Source organism: Macrobrachium nipponense, chromosome 24, assembly GCF_015104395.2.
Source record: "Macrobrachium nipponense isolate FS-2020 chromosome 24, ASM1510439v2, whole genome shotgun sequence".
Taxonomy (NCBI): domain Eukaryota; kingdom Metazoa; phylum Arthropoda; class Malacostraca; order Decapoda; family Palaemonidae; genus Macrobrachium; species Macrobrachium nipponense.
In genome coordinates, this window is record NC_061091.1 from 76,746,603 (window position 1) to 76,764,274 (window position 17,672).

General features: G+C 37.4%; 2 long non-coding RNA genes across 3 annotated transcripts; one reads left to right on the forward strand and one right to left on the reverse strand.

Annotated features, from left to right (window-relative positions):
* Positions 1-1,246: 1,246 nt before the first annotated feature.
* On the forward strand, positions 1,247-8,380 carry LOC135204297 (uncharacterized). The gene is made up of 3 exons (XR_010312166.1): positions 1,247-1,321; positions 1,709-1,790; positions 8,017-8,380. It is a non-coding gene; the product is annotated as an uncharacterized LOC135204297 (long non-coding RNA).
* A 5,604-nt stretch (positions 8,381-13,984) lies between these two features.
* LOC135205811 (uncharacterized) lies at positions 13,985-16,028 on the reverse strand. 2 transcript variants are annotated; one of them, XR_010312611.1, is made up of 3 exons: positions 15,953-16,028; positions 15,112-15,189; positions 13,985-14,344 (listed from the first exon to the last, which is right to left on the reverse strand). It is a non-coding gene; the product is annotated as an uncharacterized LOC135205811 (long non-coding RNA). The 2 variants fall into 2 exon arrangements; XR_010312612.1 differs by having other exon boundaries at positions 15,813-15,957.
* Positions 16,029-17,672: the final 1,644 nt, after the last annotated feature.

The window sequence follows — 17,672 nt, forward strand, 5'->3', positions numbered from 1 at the left end:
AGAAAGATGAAGAAAGTGATAGAAAGAAGGAGAAAGTGCTGGAAATTCCTGGGTGGACACTAACACTTGGCGCAAAGTTGCCATCGGAACCGGTCTATAGCTAAGAAAACAGTAGATTCTTTTAGCTTTTTCTCTGCCATTTTCAGCGATACTCCTTTCACGATGCTTCGTTTCGTAGATGTTACCTGACAGTGATTCTCAACGGCTTTTGGGGCTTCGTTACTTACGACTTATATTTCTTGATATTGACAGTCTTTTGTTTACGTTTTTACGGTCATCTCCAAACGGGGGCTTGTACTAAACGCACCACAAAAGTGGATACATACCGGGTTAAAACCCGTGGGGGGTCACTATCGAGGAGTGCACCGAATATTGAGCAATAAGAACTGTAATAATAATTAATTATGAACTACATATTATGAATAACATATTACAACCTACGCACGCACTCGCGAAATACTGTCAGATCGTAGAACCAGTTCTGCGTAGACTGTTTTGTGGGACGTTATATGCTTGCTTCACGCGTAGCAATTTCAGATACGCAGTAGGACGTATGAGAATTTATATTCACAATAAATGTCAAGTTAATTAGAGTCAATAAAAATGTTGTTTTAGATGTGTGTGTATTAAATTGGCGCGTATATGGGTGTTTTTATATATGTATGTAGTTATATATATTTATATATATATATATATATATATATATATATATATATATAGTATATATATACACATATATATATATATATATATATATATATATATATATATATTCTAACCAAAAACCATTAAATTCCTCGAAGTAATGAGAGTAAATAGTGTTAAGGTTAAGAGCACTTTTGAGTGAGTGTATATGGAGAGAGAGAGAGAAGAGAGAGAGAGAGAGAGAGAGAGAGAGAGAGAGAAATGAAATACGTTCCCAAGCTGCAAGAGTCGTCGCGTTTTTAGGGTCCAAGATGAACAAGGACGTCACTGCTGATATTTTGTGCATTAAACCTCCAATCAGGAAAGGCAATGATTACCCACCAGCAAAAAAATGAAAAAAATAAAAATAAATATAAAAATGAATCAGGAGAATCCCGGAACGAACTGGATTTATAGGGGAGAGAGAGAGAGAGAGAGAGGAGAGAGAACTGCACTGTACTCAGACGGATTTCGATAAAAGGGAAACTGGTACTTATGAGCAACAGAGTTGCCAATTCGTCCTAAAAAAGGTTTTCGTGGAAAGCTTCATTTGACAGGACCTGACATTCCTTGTTGAGAGATTCCGCGTACAGGAGGAAAGAAAAGTCTTCCTGCCCAAGTCCTGCAGGAGGTTTGAGTGAGTAGAGGATTCGTTTTTGCACGCCTGTTGCGTTCTAGGGGAGAGACGCCACGTCTGGCGGCCGTCAATCGATCAGTCAATGTAGGGAGAGGTTAATGAAACATAATTTTCGTGAGAGTTGTTTCCGATAGTTTTGATTGATGATTGATTTTTGTTTTCAAAAAATAAAATTCCAATTCAATAAATTTTTACATTTTTCATATCTAATTATATATATATAAATATATATATATATATATATATATATATATATATATATATATATATATATATATATAATGTATAATATATATATAACTATATATATAAGTATTTCTTAATGCCCGCCCTCCAAAGATGGGTACCTTTAATGACATAAGTCTTTTTGCTTTAATGATTCCCTAGGTTTAAAAATATTCCTCGAGACAGAGACATCAGGTTCTCGTCGTTGCCAACTACAATGAAGTCCCTCCGCGTGACCATCAAGGTAAGATTAATAATAATATTAATAATAATAGTAATAATAACGAGTTATACGAACTGGAAAAATATCTCATCCGAGAACTATGTGAATATAATATGATTCACCTATAATTACGCATTCTCTCTCTCTCTCTCTCTCTCTCTCTCTCTCTCGAGGATTTTGCGAATATTGTAAGCTACATCTGTAATTACTCTCTCTCTCTCTCTCTCTCTCGAGGATTTTGGCGAATCTTGGTAAGCTCAATCTGTAATTTCTCTCTCTCTCTCTCTCTTCTCGCTCTCCTCTCTCTCTCTCCCTCTCTCTCTCTCTCTCTCTCGAGGATTTTGCGAATATTGTAAGCTACATCTGTAATTACTCTCTCTCTCTTTTCGTGTTTCCTCGGATGGGCTAACAAGTCTTTGAGACATCCTAATCCTTGTAACTTTCGCATTGTGCGAATTTAATGATACGTTTACTCTCTCTCTCTCTCTCTCTCTCTCTCTCTCTCTCCTCTCTCTCTCTCTCTTTCGGGATTTTACGAACATTGTAAGCTACATCTGTAATTACTCTCTCTCATCTCTCGCCTCTCTCGTTCCCTTCTCTCTCTCTCTCACTTCTCTCTCTCTCTCGCGGATTTTTGCGAAATATTTAAGTTCCATCTGTAATTTTCTCTCTCGCTCTCTCGTCGTCTCTCTCTCTCATCTCCTCTTCTTCTCTCTCCTCGAGGATTTTGCGATTATTGTAAGCTACATCTAGGGTAATTTAACTCTCTCTCTCTTTTCGTGTTTCCTTGGATGGGTAACAAGTCTTTGAAGACATCCTAGATTCCTTGTAAACTTCGCATTTGTGCGAATTTAATTGATGTCCGTTTACCTCTTCTCTCTCTCTCTCTCCTCTCTCTCGCTCTCTCTCTCTCCTCTCTCGAGGTGTGGAAGAATTGTAAGCAGGATGCGAATTATTGTAAGTTCCATCTGTAATTCTCTCTCTCTCTCTCTCTCTCTCTCTTCTCTCTCTGCTCTCGAGGGATACCGAATATTAAGCGCTAGACTGTAATTATCTCTCTCTCTTCTCTCTCTCTCCTCTCTCTCTCTCTCTCTCGAGGTTTTTGTGAATATTGTAAGCTACATCTGTAATTTCTCTCTCTCTCGTAGTAGCCATCTTGCTTGGTGAGACGTTCCCGCGTGAAATCAGATTAATCAACAGATATCACAAGTTTAACATACGACTAGAATTTGAGAAATATCTTGAAGTGTTCGTGAACTATCGGTGATAAGATTAGTGTGAAAATAGTAGGATAAAGCGTCTTCTAAGTTAGTTTATCAAGTGTAATACTGTAAATCAGAACAAGATGGCAGTAAGTTCCAACTGCGGGAAGAGATGGCGTAATTTAGCGTGTTTAGCAGATTCGCAATACGATGAGGTAGCAGGAAGGGAACTGGCATTTCTCATCTATGAAATCAACAACAGTCCTAACCAAAAAGATACAAAAGCATTCATAGATATATTAGAAGGATATAATCCTTCAAACTGGAACAAATCTAATGAAAACATCTTGAAAATAATTGAAGAAGTTCCAAATAAAATCCAAGTGGTCAAGAGACTCATAAAGAAAATATACATAAACCAACATATTCCGACAAAGAAAATGAATAAGGTGAATCTTGTGAATATCCTAATTGACGCATTAGGAAAAAGAATGCCAAAAGCATGCAAACTGTGTAAGGTTTGGTATAGCATAGTCAATCCACAAAACCTAATCAGAAAATGTGCTGCATGCAACATTCCGACCCATCCACAGTGTGCTGAGGTAATACAAGATATGAGAAAAGATACAAAAATTTTTTGTTCAACATGTCTATCATGGATAGACAATGTTATTAAATCAAGATTGAATGTACAAATAGTTGAGGATGAAGAAAGAAGAAGAGAGGAAGGAAGAAGAAAGAAAGAAGAAGAAAATAAGAAGAAGAAAGAAGAAGAAGAGGAAGAACGGAAGAGAAGTAAACAAAAATGAAATGACAGAAAAAAATAAGGAAAACAAAGAACAAGATAAAAGTATGGATGCAGAGATACTCATTGATACTACATATGAGGCAATAAAGCAGCATACCTACGAAGAAATAAATTACGATATGGCAACAGAAAAGCAAATCCCGAAATGGCTCTACCCAGATCTACACAATGACGGGAAAGAGGAAAAAATAGACAAGAAAGACAAAATCTGCAACCTTTTGAAAAGAGGGAATTGCAGATTTGGAGAAAGATGTTACTACAAACATCCTAAGGTATGTCACAACTATGAAATATATGGTAAATGTGCATACCTAGATGGATATAGGGATGATTGCAGAGATCTGCATCCAAAAATATGCAAAAACCTCAAAGAAGGAAAAGGATGTAAGTTCGACAAAAAATGCAAATATATGCACCCTGTAGCCATGAATCATAATCAAATAAATAACCAACCAAGTAATAAAATCCAAAATAAGAAAGAAACAAATAAAGAGAGAAATCAAGAATATCAGGTAAAAGAGAAAGCAAACACCAATGAGATATGCAGAGATGTCAGCAAAAAAATTTCAATGCTCAGCTCCAAAATTCTACTCAAGGGATAATAACTGTATTTATTATGCAAGAGGATATTGCAGAAACGGAGAAAATTGCAGATTCAGACACAAAATGAATAATTATGATGAAGGAAGATCAAATATTATGGAAAAGTTGGATTTTTAATGTCAGAATTTCTGGAAATGAAAAAAAGAACAACATACCAGAACAGGAAAGAGACATGGGAAAATCCTTATTACTACCAATATTAAATGAAGGAGAAAACACGCAAACCATCATAGTGATGAATGCGCAGGGTTTAGTTACGAGTAACTCAAAAAGAAAAAATAGAGTACTTAGAAGAACTAACCCAAATTGAAAAGAAAATAGATATAATGAATATAAGTGAAACCTGGTATTCCCAAGAGACTGGGAATGATGATCAAATAAAAGGGTTCCAAACTTATAGATCAGATAGAAAAAATAGGAATCAAGGGGGAACCGCAATATATGGGAAAGAAAAAAAAACAAGGAAAAATATATGAGAAATATAGTAACTCAGAATGTGAACTAATAGCGGTAGAATTTGAATCTGAAAAATTAATGAACATAGTAATATATAGACCTCCTAATACTAAAGAGTTTGACTTAATAATTGAAAAATTGGATGATATATGTAGAAATCACAAGGACTGGACTATTCTCCTATCTGCGACTTCACTTTCCTTTCGTAGAATGGAAAAGAACGAATAGGAGATTGTGGATGTACTTATACATATAAAAAAGAGAGTAATAGTAGTGCAGAAGATAAGAGGCAATTCGAAAAGCTATTAGATATGCTACTAGAATACAACATTCAACAAATAAATCACCTGCCAACAAGAAAGGAAATACATTTAGACCTAGTATTTGTGAACGAGGTGAATTATGTTAAAGAAATAATAGTTTATAATGCGAGTATTTCAGACCATAATGTCATAGAATTAACAGTTCATTCCAAAGCAAGTGAAAACAGAGATAAGCAAGAAATGAAAAAGTGGGAAGGATATGGAAAATACAACTTCTACAGTAAAAATATAAAATGGTCAGAAATAAATGAAGAATTAAACAAAGATTGGGATAACATTTTCGTAAGCGATGACATAAAGGGTAAATACGGAGATATTATATAAAATATTAGAGAAAATAGTGGATAAATATATACCGAAGAAGAAAAGTAAACATCATTCATGCATACCAAGAGACAGAAGGATCTTGTTCCAGAAAATCAGAAAGTGGAAAAAAGGTCTTGCAAAAGAAAAAAATGCATGGAAAGTTATAGAACTAAAAAGTAAAAGATAGAAAATGCAGAACAAAAGATTATACAATCAAAAGAAAATGAAAAACGGGAATTGGAAGAAAAAACCCTATTAAATATCAAGCAAAACCCCAAACTGTTATACTCATATGCGAAGAAGATGAATAAAAGAAGAATAGAAATAGGCCCTCTGAGAATTGAAGGGAGATTAACGAATGAAAAAAAGGAAATTTGCAACATACTGGCAGAACGATATAAGAGAGAATTCACCCCTAGAATAGATAATGAAGATAATGATATAGAAGTAAGGTACGAAAATAGTGAATATTTAGCTGACATAGAAATTAATGAAGCTGATATTGTGCAGGCAATTAATGAAATTAAAAATGGAGCTGCTGCAGGGCCTGATGGAATCCCTGCTATTTTGTTAAAGAAAGTAGTTCATTCTATCGCAAAGCCACTTGCAATATTATTAAGACAAAGTGTAGATACAGGCAAGATTTATGATGAGCACAAATTAGCATATATCACCCCTACTTTCAAAAGTGGATCAAGACTTGAGGCAAGTAATTATAGGCCTGTGAGTCTAACATCACATATTATGAAAGTGTATGAAAGGGTAATGAAGAAAAATATTATGAAACATTTAATAAAAAATAATTTGTTTAATATAGGACAACACGGTTTCGTACCCGGAAAAAGTACACAAACCCAACTGTTAGTCCACCGTGAGAACATATTCAAAAATATGAAAAGCGGAAATGAAACAGATGTGGTTTATCTAGACTTTGCAAAAGCTTTTGACAAAGTAGACCATAATATATTAGCAAAGAAAATTAGAAAACACAATATCGTAGATAAAATAGGAAGATGGTTAAAAGAATTTTTACACAACAGAAAACAGATAGTTATTGCAAACGATGAGAAATCGGATGAAACCAAGGTAATATCCGGTGTGCCACAAGGTACGGTGTTATGGAGACAGAGAAGGAAAGCTATATGCATATAGGGGACCTAATAATGAGACAATCACAAATAAGGAAGCAGTTAAAGACCTTGGTGTGATGATGAATAGGAACATGTTATGCAATGATCAAATAGCAATTCTTTTGGCAAAATGTAAAGCAAAATGGGAATGTTGTTACGGCACTTCAAAACAAGAAAAGCAATAACATGATTATGCTTTATAAAACATATGTTCGTAGTCCACTTGAATATTGCAATATGATATGGTACCCACACTATCAAAAGGATATTGCATAAATAGAGAGTGTACAAAGGTCCTTTACAGCTAGAATAGAAGAAGTTAAGGACCTTGACTACTGGGAAAGACTACAATCATTAAAATTATATAGTCTAGAAAGGAGAAGAGAACGCTACATGATAATTCAGGCATGGAAACAGAGAGAAGGAATAACAGAAAATATCATGGAACTAAAAATATCAGAAAGTGCAAGCAGAGGTAGATTAATAGTGCCCAAAACAATACCAGGAAAAATAAGGAAAGCACACAGGACATTAATCCACTACGCACCAGCATCGATAATGCAGCGTCTATTCAATGCGTTGCCAGCTCATCTGAGGAATATATCAGGAGTGAGCGTAGATGTGTTTAAGAATAAGCTCGACAAATATCTAAACTGCATCCCAGACCATCCAAGATTGGAAGATGCAAAATATACCGGAAGATGTACTAGCAACTCTCTGGTAGACATTAGAGGTGCCTCACACTGAGGGACCTGGGGCAACCCGAACGAACTGTAAGGTCTGTAAGGTAAGGTAAGGTGTCCTCGGATGGCCTAACAAGTCTTTGAGACATCCTAGTCCTTGTAACTCTGGGATTGTGAGAATTGTATGCTCCATCTATTATTACTATCTCTCTCTCTCTCTCTCTCTCTCTCTCTCTCTCGATGTCTCCTTGGATGGACTAACAAGTCTTTGAGACATCCTAATCCTTGTAACTCTCGCATTGTACGAATTTAATGATACGTTCTCTCTCTCTCTCTCTCTCTCTCTCTCTCTCTCTCTCTCTCTCGAGGATTTTGCGAATATTGTAAGCTACATCTGTAATTACTCTCTCTCTCTCTCTCTCTCTCTCTCTCTCTCTCTCTCTCTCTCTCTCTCTCTCTGAGGATTTTTGCGAATATTGTATAGCTCCATCTGTAATTTTCTCTTCTCTTCTCTCTCTCTCTCTCTCTTCATCTCTCTTCTCTCTCTCGAGGATTTGCGAAATATTGTAGCTCCATCTGTCTCTCTCTCTCTCTCTCTCTCTCTCTCTCTCTCTCTTTCAGATCTTGCGAATATAAGATGCGTATACAATTACTCTCTCTCTCTCTCTCTCTCTCTCTCTCTCTCTCTCTCTCATAGCATCGGATATTAAAGCAGAGTTTCCGCTCTCTTTTCCAGTGCATGTTATGTCTGTGGATCTTGGCAGTCGCCTTGGTGGCCCCTCCCGCTGACAGTTCGCCAGTCCCCGGTCTTTCCGCCATGGCCCAGTCCGGAAACAGAGACGACCGCACCTTCTTCTCCTTCCCTTTTGCCCTGACCGGCTTCCAGCCCCGGGAATCATCAGGCCCTAGGGTCAGACCTCAGAAGAAAGCTCACACTAGACCCCGACCGTACTACAAGGGCAACAAGAAGCTTCTTAGCAAACGCCAGGGGCGCTAGGACTCGATAACCCGCTATTTATGATAAGTTCTGTAAGATAAGAACCTAGGTTACGCTCTCTTATTTTTGAGAAATTGGAAAATAAATATCTTTTCGTTTTTTATTGTGGAGTATTTATTGCACCATCCCTGACAAAACTGGCATCTAGATGAAAATATAGCAGGTTGCAGGTGTTGCAATGTATGAGAAATATGAGAGAAATTCACATTCTGGCCTAAAATAGAATGCTTGAAGCCCGCTTTGTCCACAGGTAATATACTGTGGCTTTCCATTCTAGTCTTCTAAACCGCAGGAAAAAGACTAAACCGAGCTCTTTGGTTTTACTACTATATGGTGATTTCAATCCAACCGATAGTAGTGATCGCATACGGATAGGTGAGACCCCGAAACAAAGTATTATCCAAATGTACAGATTTGACTATGGCTTTTTATTCTAGTCCTTTAAACTGCAGAAAAAAGTATAAACCTGGTTCCAGTCTTCAAAGAGCCAATGCTTTTTGAACATGATGATAGTCCAAGGACACGATTAGATAAATAAAAGGTGTTTAATATGTTTGCTGGAGATTTCAACGCAACCGAAGGGAGTGATCTCATACCGATCGCTGTAACCCGAGAGCTTTAGCATGCACGAGCTCGGTAGTCAAATAAAAGAGCGAAACGTGAAACTGAGGCTATAAAGCCAAGCCCTGAGGTATTGGCAGTCATTCAGAGATCAAAGACAGTGAAAAGAGAGAGTCAGAGCGGTTGGACGGCAAGATAAATCCCAGAAAATTAATGACATAAAGTAATCGCTAGACTGGCTTGGACGGCAAGCTTTGAAGAAGGAATACGGACAGAAATAAAGTGAAAAGGCTGAAAAGTGGGCGCAGTTGGGGACGAAGGGACGCTGCAAACGCATATGCGTGGCGCCCACAGCTCAGTACACGTGAGGTGTATGGGTAGTCCATCACCCCTCCCCCCACCCCAACTTGGGGAAATATAGTACTTGCGTAGACTGGATATTTGCTGAATCCAAAGCTACTCTACCCGGCTCTGTGGGTCCGCCAGTTGAGACATCTGATCATTTTCTTTACTGATTAAAATAGCAGGTTCGCCCAGATGTGTCTTACTCTCTTAATTATTAATATTATAATTCTATTATTATTCAGAAAATGAACCCTATTCATACGGAACAAGCCCACCAAAGGAGTCACTGACTTAGAATTTAAGCTTCCAAAGAATATTATGGTGTCCATTCGGAAAGAAGTAACAGGAGATATGCATTTTATCTCAAATAGCCTACAAAGACATCTTAACTGGTCATTATCGCCTAGTCACAGCTTTATAGGGAAGTCGAGCCTATCGAGCATTTAAAAAAAAAAAAAAAAAAAAAAAAAAAAAAAAAAAAGTGTTGCCAACATAACGAATAAACGAATACCTCCTGATTTGTTAAAACATCACATAAAGAACTATATAAGGTTGAATGACCATAGACATTCTTGCTTGCAGAAACGGGAGTTATATAAAACTTTTAATGAGGAATACATTGGTATGTTGATCACCCACCCTCCAATCGTCAAACATACGTACAGCAGTGCAGGCATCTAGCCTCAGTAGTTTTATTATTTTATTAAAGGCTTAAGTTAGCCCTAATCGTGCGTCTGGCACCGCAATAACAGGCCATCATGGCCCGTTAAGAATTTCATGGGCCGTGGCTGATAGTTTCATACAGCATTATACGCTGTACAAAAACTCGACTGCGTCTTCAGCCAGTCTCTCGCTGCTTCAGCTCGACCAGAACAATCCAAAACGTAAGAGAAACTAACGCAAGACGAACAATTGCCCTTCAGTAGAGCCTACTGAACGCGCACAATATCATAACGGAAAGTTTCGGGTCTCTTGCAGATCTGCCAGAGTGCACCAACGGCCCCCATCATTGAGGAGTCTGCACGAGACCATATTTTTATTGCTTTTATTTCTTTTTTATCTTTTTTGTGGAGTTCCTCTCGGTGGAATCGTGCATGGAGCGGATTTTAAAACTGGTTGCAACCAGCGAGAGGCGGTGGGCGAGTTCCTTTCTTTCCAGCCCAACCACGCACATGCCAAGATCACCCCCCACCGGAAAAAAAAAAAAAAAAAAAAAAGCCGACGTTTCTCAACCGGGATTGATACGAGGAGGAGAGTTCATGATGAATGCCATCTGCTCTGATTGACGGAGTCCGCGGCTGTGATCTGTGACATTTCCATCAAAATTTTAAACTTTCTATTTTTTTTATTATTATTATTTATCTATTGTCAAGCGTTGTAGAAGGACACGCGTGTCACATTACAGGAAATGCTGTCTACTAGATCCTAAATACGCATCTACACTGATAGATATTTTAATCTCCTGGAATTTATAGAAGAAATGCATCCATGGATATACGCCTGACCTTCACGCAGCGAATTATGGAAACGTGAGGAGAAGACTGGTTAATCTGTCATGAATCCGGTTTGAGTTTGTTCAGCGAAAAAAAATTTAAAAAAGAATAAAAAGAGTCCTATGGGACATTAACTTTGATATCAGAGAAACGTTAATGGCTTTGCGTGTTTAGGAATGATAAAGACTCTTTGATATCGTTAGATATCAACGTAAGACGTTGCAAGGTCTCTTACTTTTTCGTGAAATTTGACGCAATAAGAGAAATTCTGTGTCATTCAGAAAAATAAGTGACATAAAAATATATAATGTAAAAGCAAAGACCATATCAGAGGAACTGCGAATGTATATATATATATATATATATATATATATATATATATATATATATATATATATTCATTCATATGACTCAAATTAGGCTCCAATAAGACAGAATGGTTTTGGATTCTAAATACTTAAAATGATAGAATATGACCTCTAAACCATCCCGTCTAACCGAAACCAAATACGAGTAATATATATATATATAATATATATATATATATATATATTATATATATATATATATATATATATATATATATTATATATATATATATATCACACGGTAACATTTCCATATCCATAAAAAAAATCATCTACAAAAGTCGTTTAATATCCAGTTCGCTCTGTTCTTGACAGAACAGATCGACAGCTGTTAGTGTGTGTTTATTTGCGTATGTATTTGTGTGTGTGTGTGTATGTGTGTGTTTGTGTGTGTGTGTGTGTGTGTGGACGATGATGCCGGGGCGTGGCGGAAATGAAGGAAGGCTGTATTCGTCAAATTACTGATTTAAAAGGGCCTTTTGCATAAAAAAAAATCAGGTTTTCCAATCTTCTTCATTACCCGGAAGTAAGGAATCGTAGCCATTCGTTCATTGCCTTCAAAACAATTCGCTATTATAAGTTCATTGCCTTCAAACAATTCAAGATTATAAGTGCAATTCCTTCAAAACAATTCAAGATTATAAGTCCAATGCCTTCAAAACAATTCTAGATTATAAGTTCAGTGCCTTCAAAACAATTCAAGATTATAAGTCTCCAGTGCCTTCAAAGCAATTCAGTTATAATTCCCCTCACGTAAATAAAAGTTCATATCTAAGGGCACACGTTTTATTCAAGTTATACCTGAAGATAAGTTTGCTTGTTACGTTTTCTTCGATGAAGCTCGATTGTCTTTCCATGACCCCCCTCCCCCTCACCCCCATTGAAACATGAGGCCCATGGGATGCAGAACCCGTTTTCGTTTGCAAACAAACAAAACCCAAAAGACGAACCCAGTGGGTTCTTCTAGAGCACCGTTTTGGCAAACTCATCACCGTTAAGGGCAACTGGTTTATAATTGGCTGAAAACTAGGTAGGGCAACTCTGCAATGGGTATAATACTCTATTATATTGATATTGACATCAAGCTAGACTTGCGATGTTAGAATTGTTATCTTAAACCTTGATAAAGGCATTTATTCAAATTAATCACGCGAAATGAATAAGTCTAATGGGCCTATAACTTCTTTTTTATCACTGAAGCAATCACTGAATAGGCTGAATCCCTTTTTTTCTTGATCTTTAACTAATTATTTTAAGCCTCAAATTATATCTATATGAACTAATCTCTTCACTTACTAGATATTTTTCTCAGTCGTTTTAATAAAACCTAAGAAATATCTATATAAACTCATCTTCGTTTGGGAATCACCAACAGTAGCTTGAGATGACAGCCATCACGCGCCAGCAATATTAAGAAGCAATCAATCATTTTCCTCTACGATAGAAATATCGCATAACTAAAACCTTCAATTCTCATCTGAAGTCACTGGCCAATGCTCAAGCGAAGTCGTATTTGGGTATGATCGATGCTTGGATTGGTGATCGTCTGGAGATGTTAGATGCGGCTTATACATAAGCCCCTTTGGATATCTCTGGGGCAGGATGTGGGCCTGGAAACCCCCCTCTGCGGTACCTGATGGTAGTCCATTTTCGACCTATGCATTCTTAGGGAAAAAGGACATGAGAGAGAGAGAGAGAGAGAGAGAGAGAGAGAGAGAGAGAGAACAGTGAAAGAGAGACAGACAGACAGACGGACAGACAGAGGGACAGAAAAGTGAAAGAGAGAGAGAGAGAGAGAGAGATAGAGAGAGAGAGAGAAAAGAAAGAAGAGGAAGGGCAGACAGTAAAGAGAGAGAGAGAAATTTAGGCAGAAAACAAAAAAAGAGAAAAGTTAAAGAGAAAGGAAAGAGAAAAGGGAAACAGAGACAGAGACAGAGACAGAGAGAGAGAGGGAGAGACAGAGAGAGAAGGGAAAGAGAAACAGACAGATAGAAGAGAGAGAGACAGACAGACAGAGAGAGAGAGAGAGAGAGAGAGACCGAGGTGGCATGTGCAGTTCTTCCGCATGGCTGACCTGGGACCAACCAACCAAGCTACCTACCTCCACGTGCTGGTGGGATCCGGTTCAAACCAGCCCTGCTGAACACTTTCATCGCGGTTGCCAAGGATTTTATCCTGACTATCCTTTGCAAGGTTCGTCAGAGGGATATTCAACCTATCATGACTCCCGAGAGAATAGATGTTGGTGGTTTAATATGCGGTAGAAGGCATAGTCGTCGTCTTCAAGACGTTTATCTCTTTGCATCCATAAGTTTCTGGTCTGTATGAAACCATTTCCTTTTGCAGAAAGTATTTCCTACTGTGCGTTGCCTCTTAAGAAGGTTCAGCCAGGCAATTTTAGGCATGAGGTTGAAGAAGACAATGCACGAGTGACCAAGAAATCACAGAAGTAATTGCTGAGAGTGATAAAATTACTTCATTAGCTATAAAAGTTCTTCAACACGCTCACACACATATGTATAAATACGTGTGAGTGTAAGTATATTTATACTATATTATATATATACGTATATCTAATAAATAGAGCCCATAAAAACGCCAAAATATAGAAAGTAAGTACTATATTTTGGCATTTTTATGGGCTCCTTTTATTAGACGGAATTCTGTTGTAACAGAACATTTTTACCAGCCATATACGTATATACATATGACTATCCATCCTCATAAAGGGCTTCTTAGCGCAGTGAACTAATCGGGGACCCAGTTGATGCTGGTACCCTCTGTTTATGGAACCATCTAGTCTGTACTTTCATATAGTTCATCAATACTCATAATTTTATTGCCACAGAGACAGTTTTTATGGTAACCTACCTCGAGCACAGAGAACTTTGGTATAGTTAAACCTTTCAGATATCATTTTGGGGGAAACAACACAACAAGAAAAAAAAAATATTTTATTTCAGAAAACTAACTTCACAGATCACAAGCCATTGCATTTTGTCATGGATTCAGGGTTTCAGGGTCTCACTGCAGAAACGCTAGGGGCGCCTACCGCCCTTGGCGTTTCTTGTAGAGTTTCTTGTTGCCCATGAAGTAAGGCCTGAGTCTCCTGCGTACTTTTTTCGGGGTCCTGTTCCTGGTGACTGGTTCCTGGGATGGGAGGGCGTTCGCAGCCAAAGGGAAAGCGAAGGGGGCTCTTTCGTCCCCAATGCCGGACTGGGCCATGGCGGAGGGACCAGGGACTGGCGAACTGTCGGCGGGCACGGTCATGGCTGCCAAAATCCACAGGCACAGTACCCACTGCAAAGGAAAACGTAAAATCTATATTAGCATCTGAGTATGGATACCATTCTAGTGAGACAGAGAGAGAGAGAGAGAGAGAGAGAGAGAGAGAGAGAGAGAGAGAGACAGACAGACAGAGAGAGATGGAATGAATGACTACAGATGTATCTAAATGTATACTCAAATTCAGAGAGAGAGAGAGAGAGAGAGAGAGAGAGAGAGAGCGAGACAGACAGACAGACAGAGTTACAAGGAGGTACAAAGAGTTACAAGGATTTGGATGTCTCAAGGATTTGTTAGTCCATCCGAGGAGAGATAATAGCTATAGATGTATCTAAATGTATTCTAGAAATCAGAGAGAGAGAGAGAGAGAGAGAGAGAGAGAGAGAGAGAGAGAGAGAATACCATTCTGTATGCCAGATGCCTTCCTAGAATAATAATTCTCCTTTGATGTCTTTTCATATTTGCAGAATCCTCAGACGACCAACAAAGACATATATTTGCATCAAGATTAACATTCAGTCAGTATCTCTCAGTAACTCGGAAGGTAATATCGTTTTCTATCAGTGAGTGATCACATAATGACCTTTAAGTAATTGCTAATTTGATCGCAATTGAAATTACATTGCGTAGAATTACTTTACTCTAACCTAACCTTAATTCACGTGGTGTCATCATAATCAGATTAATATTTATTTTTGCATTATTTCTTGTATGATCCAACATTTCTGACTAAGCTTCTGAAATCTTGTGATGAAATGTTTATCTTTGTTTTATTTTCTTACCTTGATTATGACGCAGAGAGACTTCATCTTTGTTGGCAGCGACGAGAACCCGGTTCCTGTGTGAGGTGTCCTTTCAACCTGTTGATTTGGAAGGACAAAGGCTTAAGTCAAAATTGGGACATTAATGGTCTCCTTTGCTTAAGTTCGCCAATAATTTTTAAATACTTAAAAATACAAGCAAACACACAACACGTTATGTATTTATTTATATATATGCATGTATGAATATTTACATACATACATACATACTCACAGACACACACATATATATATATATGTGTGTATATATATTTTCAACTGAGTTATTTTCATATACCTGAAAAGTCATGAAATATATGCCAGAACTAAGTACAATAAATATTTTTTTTAAACAATGTAATCACCTTTAATCACTATATTCTAGAATTCTCATTTTAATCTTTATATGAATTTATGTATGACAGTCATGAGATAAGTCCGAATTATGCTAAGGAAACTTAAAGATAAAATTTTTTTTTTTTAAATGTTCTGTACTGAAAGTCCAGAATTTTAGCACAGACTAAGGTTAATATTGGACTGTAAGGCTCTCTCTCTCTCTCTCTCTCTCTCTCTCTCTCTCTCTCTCTCTCTCTCTCTCTCTCTCTCAGACACACAAACACGCACACAATCAGTGTTAACTTCAAGTTATCATGTAAATTGCAAAGTGCTACTACCTTACTTACCCAGTAGCTGAGAGGCTTTGACGGAAAGAGATATATATATCTCTGATGAAAGAAAAAGCCCTTTCTCTCTCTCTCTCTCTCTCTCTCTCTCTCTCTCTCTCTCTCTGCAAGATCTCCTGGGAAGGAAGGAAGAGCCTTACCTTTGAGACACTTGGCGGGAACTGGCGACCTATCAATCATAAACGTCCTCCTATATATATTGGCAGTAATGCGAAATAACCCCCAACCCCCGTTACCTCCTACTTCCTTCTCCCTAATCTCTCTCTCTCTCTCTCTCTCTCTCTCTCTCTCTCTCTCTCTCTCTCTAAACAAATACCGGTTCAACCAGGTTTTTCTCGTCACATACGTAAACATTATTTCTTCTCCAGTGTTGTAAGTCACCCTACGTCAAGCATATCAAGATCAGTGCTTTGGTAAGCAAAACACAAACTCTTAACGTGAATCATTTTTTGGGCCGACGAAAGGCTCGGGTATTTCTAGCGTCTAATTATGGTTATTAGATGGATATTGGTGGGACTGTGGAATGCTAATTGTCATTATTACCATTATGCAGAAGGTGAAGAAGCCACTGATTTGAAATTCAAGCTTCCAAAAAAGATATCGCGTCCATTTGGAAGAATTAGCAGAAAGCAATGAGATATACAGAAAGAAGAGGTATCAGTTATTAGAATAGGAAAACTTATTTAAAAACTGATAAATAAATCGATCAAAATATGAGTAAATTGAAATACAAGGAGAATTGCTTGAACCTTTGAGGTTCAAATTGCACGGCGTCCTCTGGGAGGCTGTTACAGAGTCCAGCCTTTTGAGGAGCAAAGGATCTCTGGAACTGAGAAGTTAAATTTTGCCTCAGGTCTTTATTCGCAAACTGAATTCTGGAATTGAAAGGTATGTCTTTGACTTATAAACTGTTAACGGCATCAATTACTTGCTACTTACTACTTGTAATCTCTGATCAGCAATGAATTAGAGGATATAAGTCAGCAATAATATAAAAGAAATTACTTATTTTCTAAGCATGTATCTCACTTATAAACTATTAACGACATCAGTGTCTTGCTACTTATTATTCATAATCTCTGATCAGCAATGAATTAGAGAATGTAAGCCAGCAGTTATAGTATGGGAATTACTTGATTTCTAAGCATGAATCTCATTAACAACAGAATTATCAAGGTTCCGCAGTGCTTGTCACAAGAATTTCATTCCATGGTTGGAATTGTTATATAAATTTTAGGCTAAAAATCAATCGCTGGGACCTACGAGGTCAAATGAAAGAGGTCGCAGCTAGTAGCCTACTGGGTTGATTCCCATGTTAAGTATCGTGGTTACGGATTGATTGGTCGATTGTAGACTACCTGGCGTCGCAGCTATCATAATCTCTTCCAGCAAAGTTCGGTTTTGTTCAAGTCATGTTCACAGGTGGTCTAGACGAATTTTCTTAAGAAAATCATAAAAAAAATTTCAATCGATTCTTTGCAAGTTCAGTCAATAAGCTCAGGCGAGCCCCTGTTTCCAATACATCTTTAGTACCCTATTTAGTGTTAAAATTACCTTTGACATCAAGAATAGGTGATCAGATTGGGCCTAAATTTTATATATAATTCCATTCTCTGCTGCGGCGTATCGATGACGATTTACGATACGCTCTTGCAATGAGTATCGTCATATGAATCGCAGGAGGGCGTTTAGCGTGCATTGGCTTTGGCAACAAAGTTGAGAGTAGACTTTTCTTAATCTGTGAAGTACTGATGCCTTTGTTAAATGCCAAAACAGATTCAGTCTTCATAATATATATTATTATTATTATTATTATTATTATTATTATTATTATTATTATTATTATTATTATTATTATTT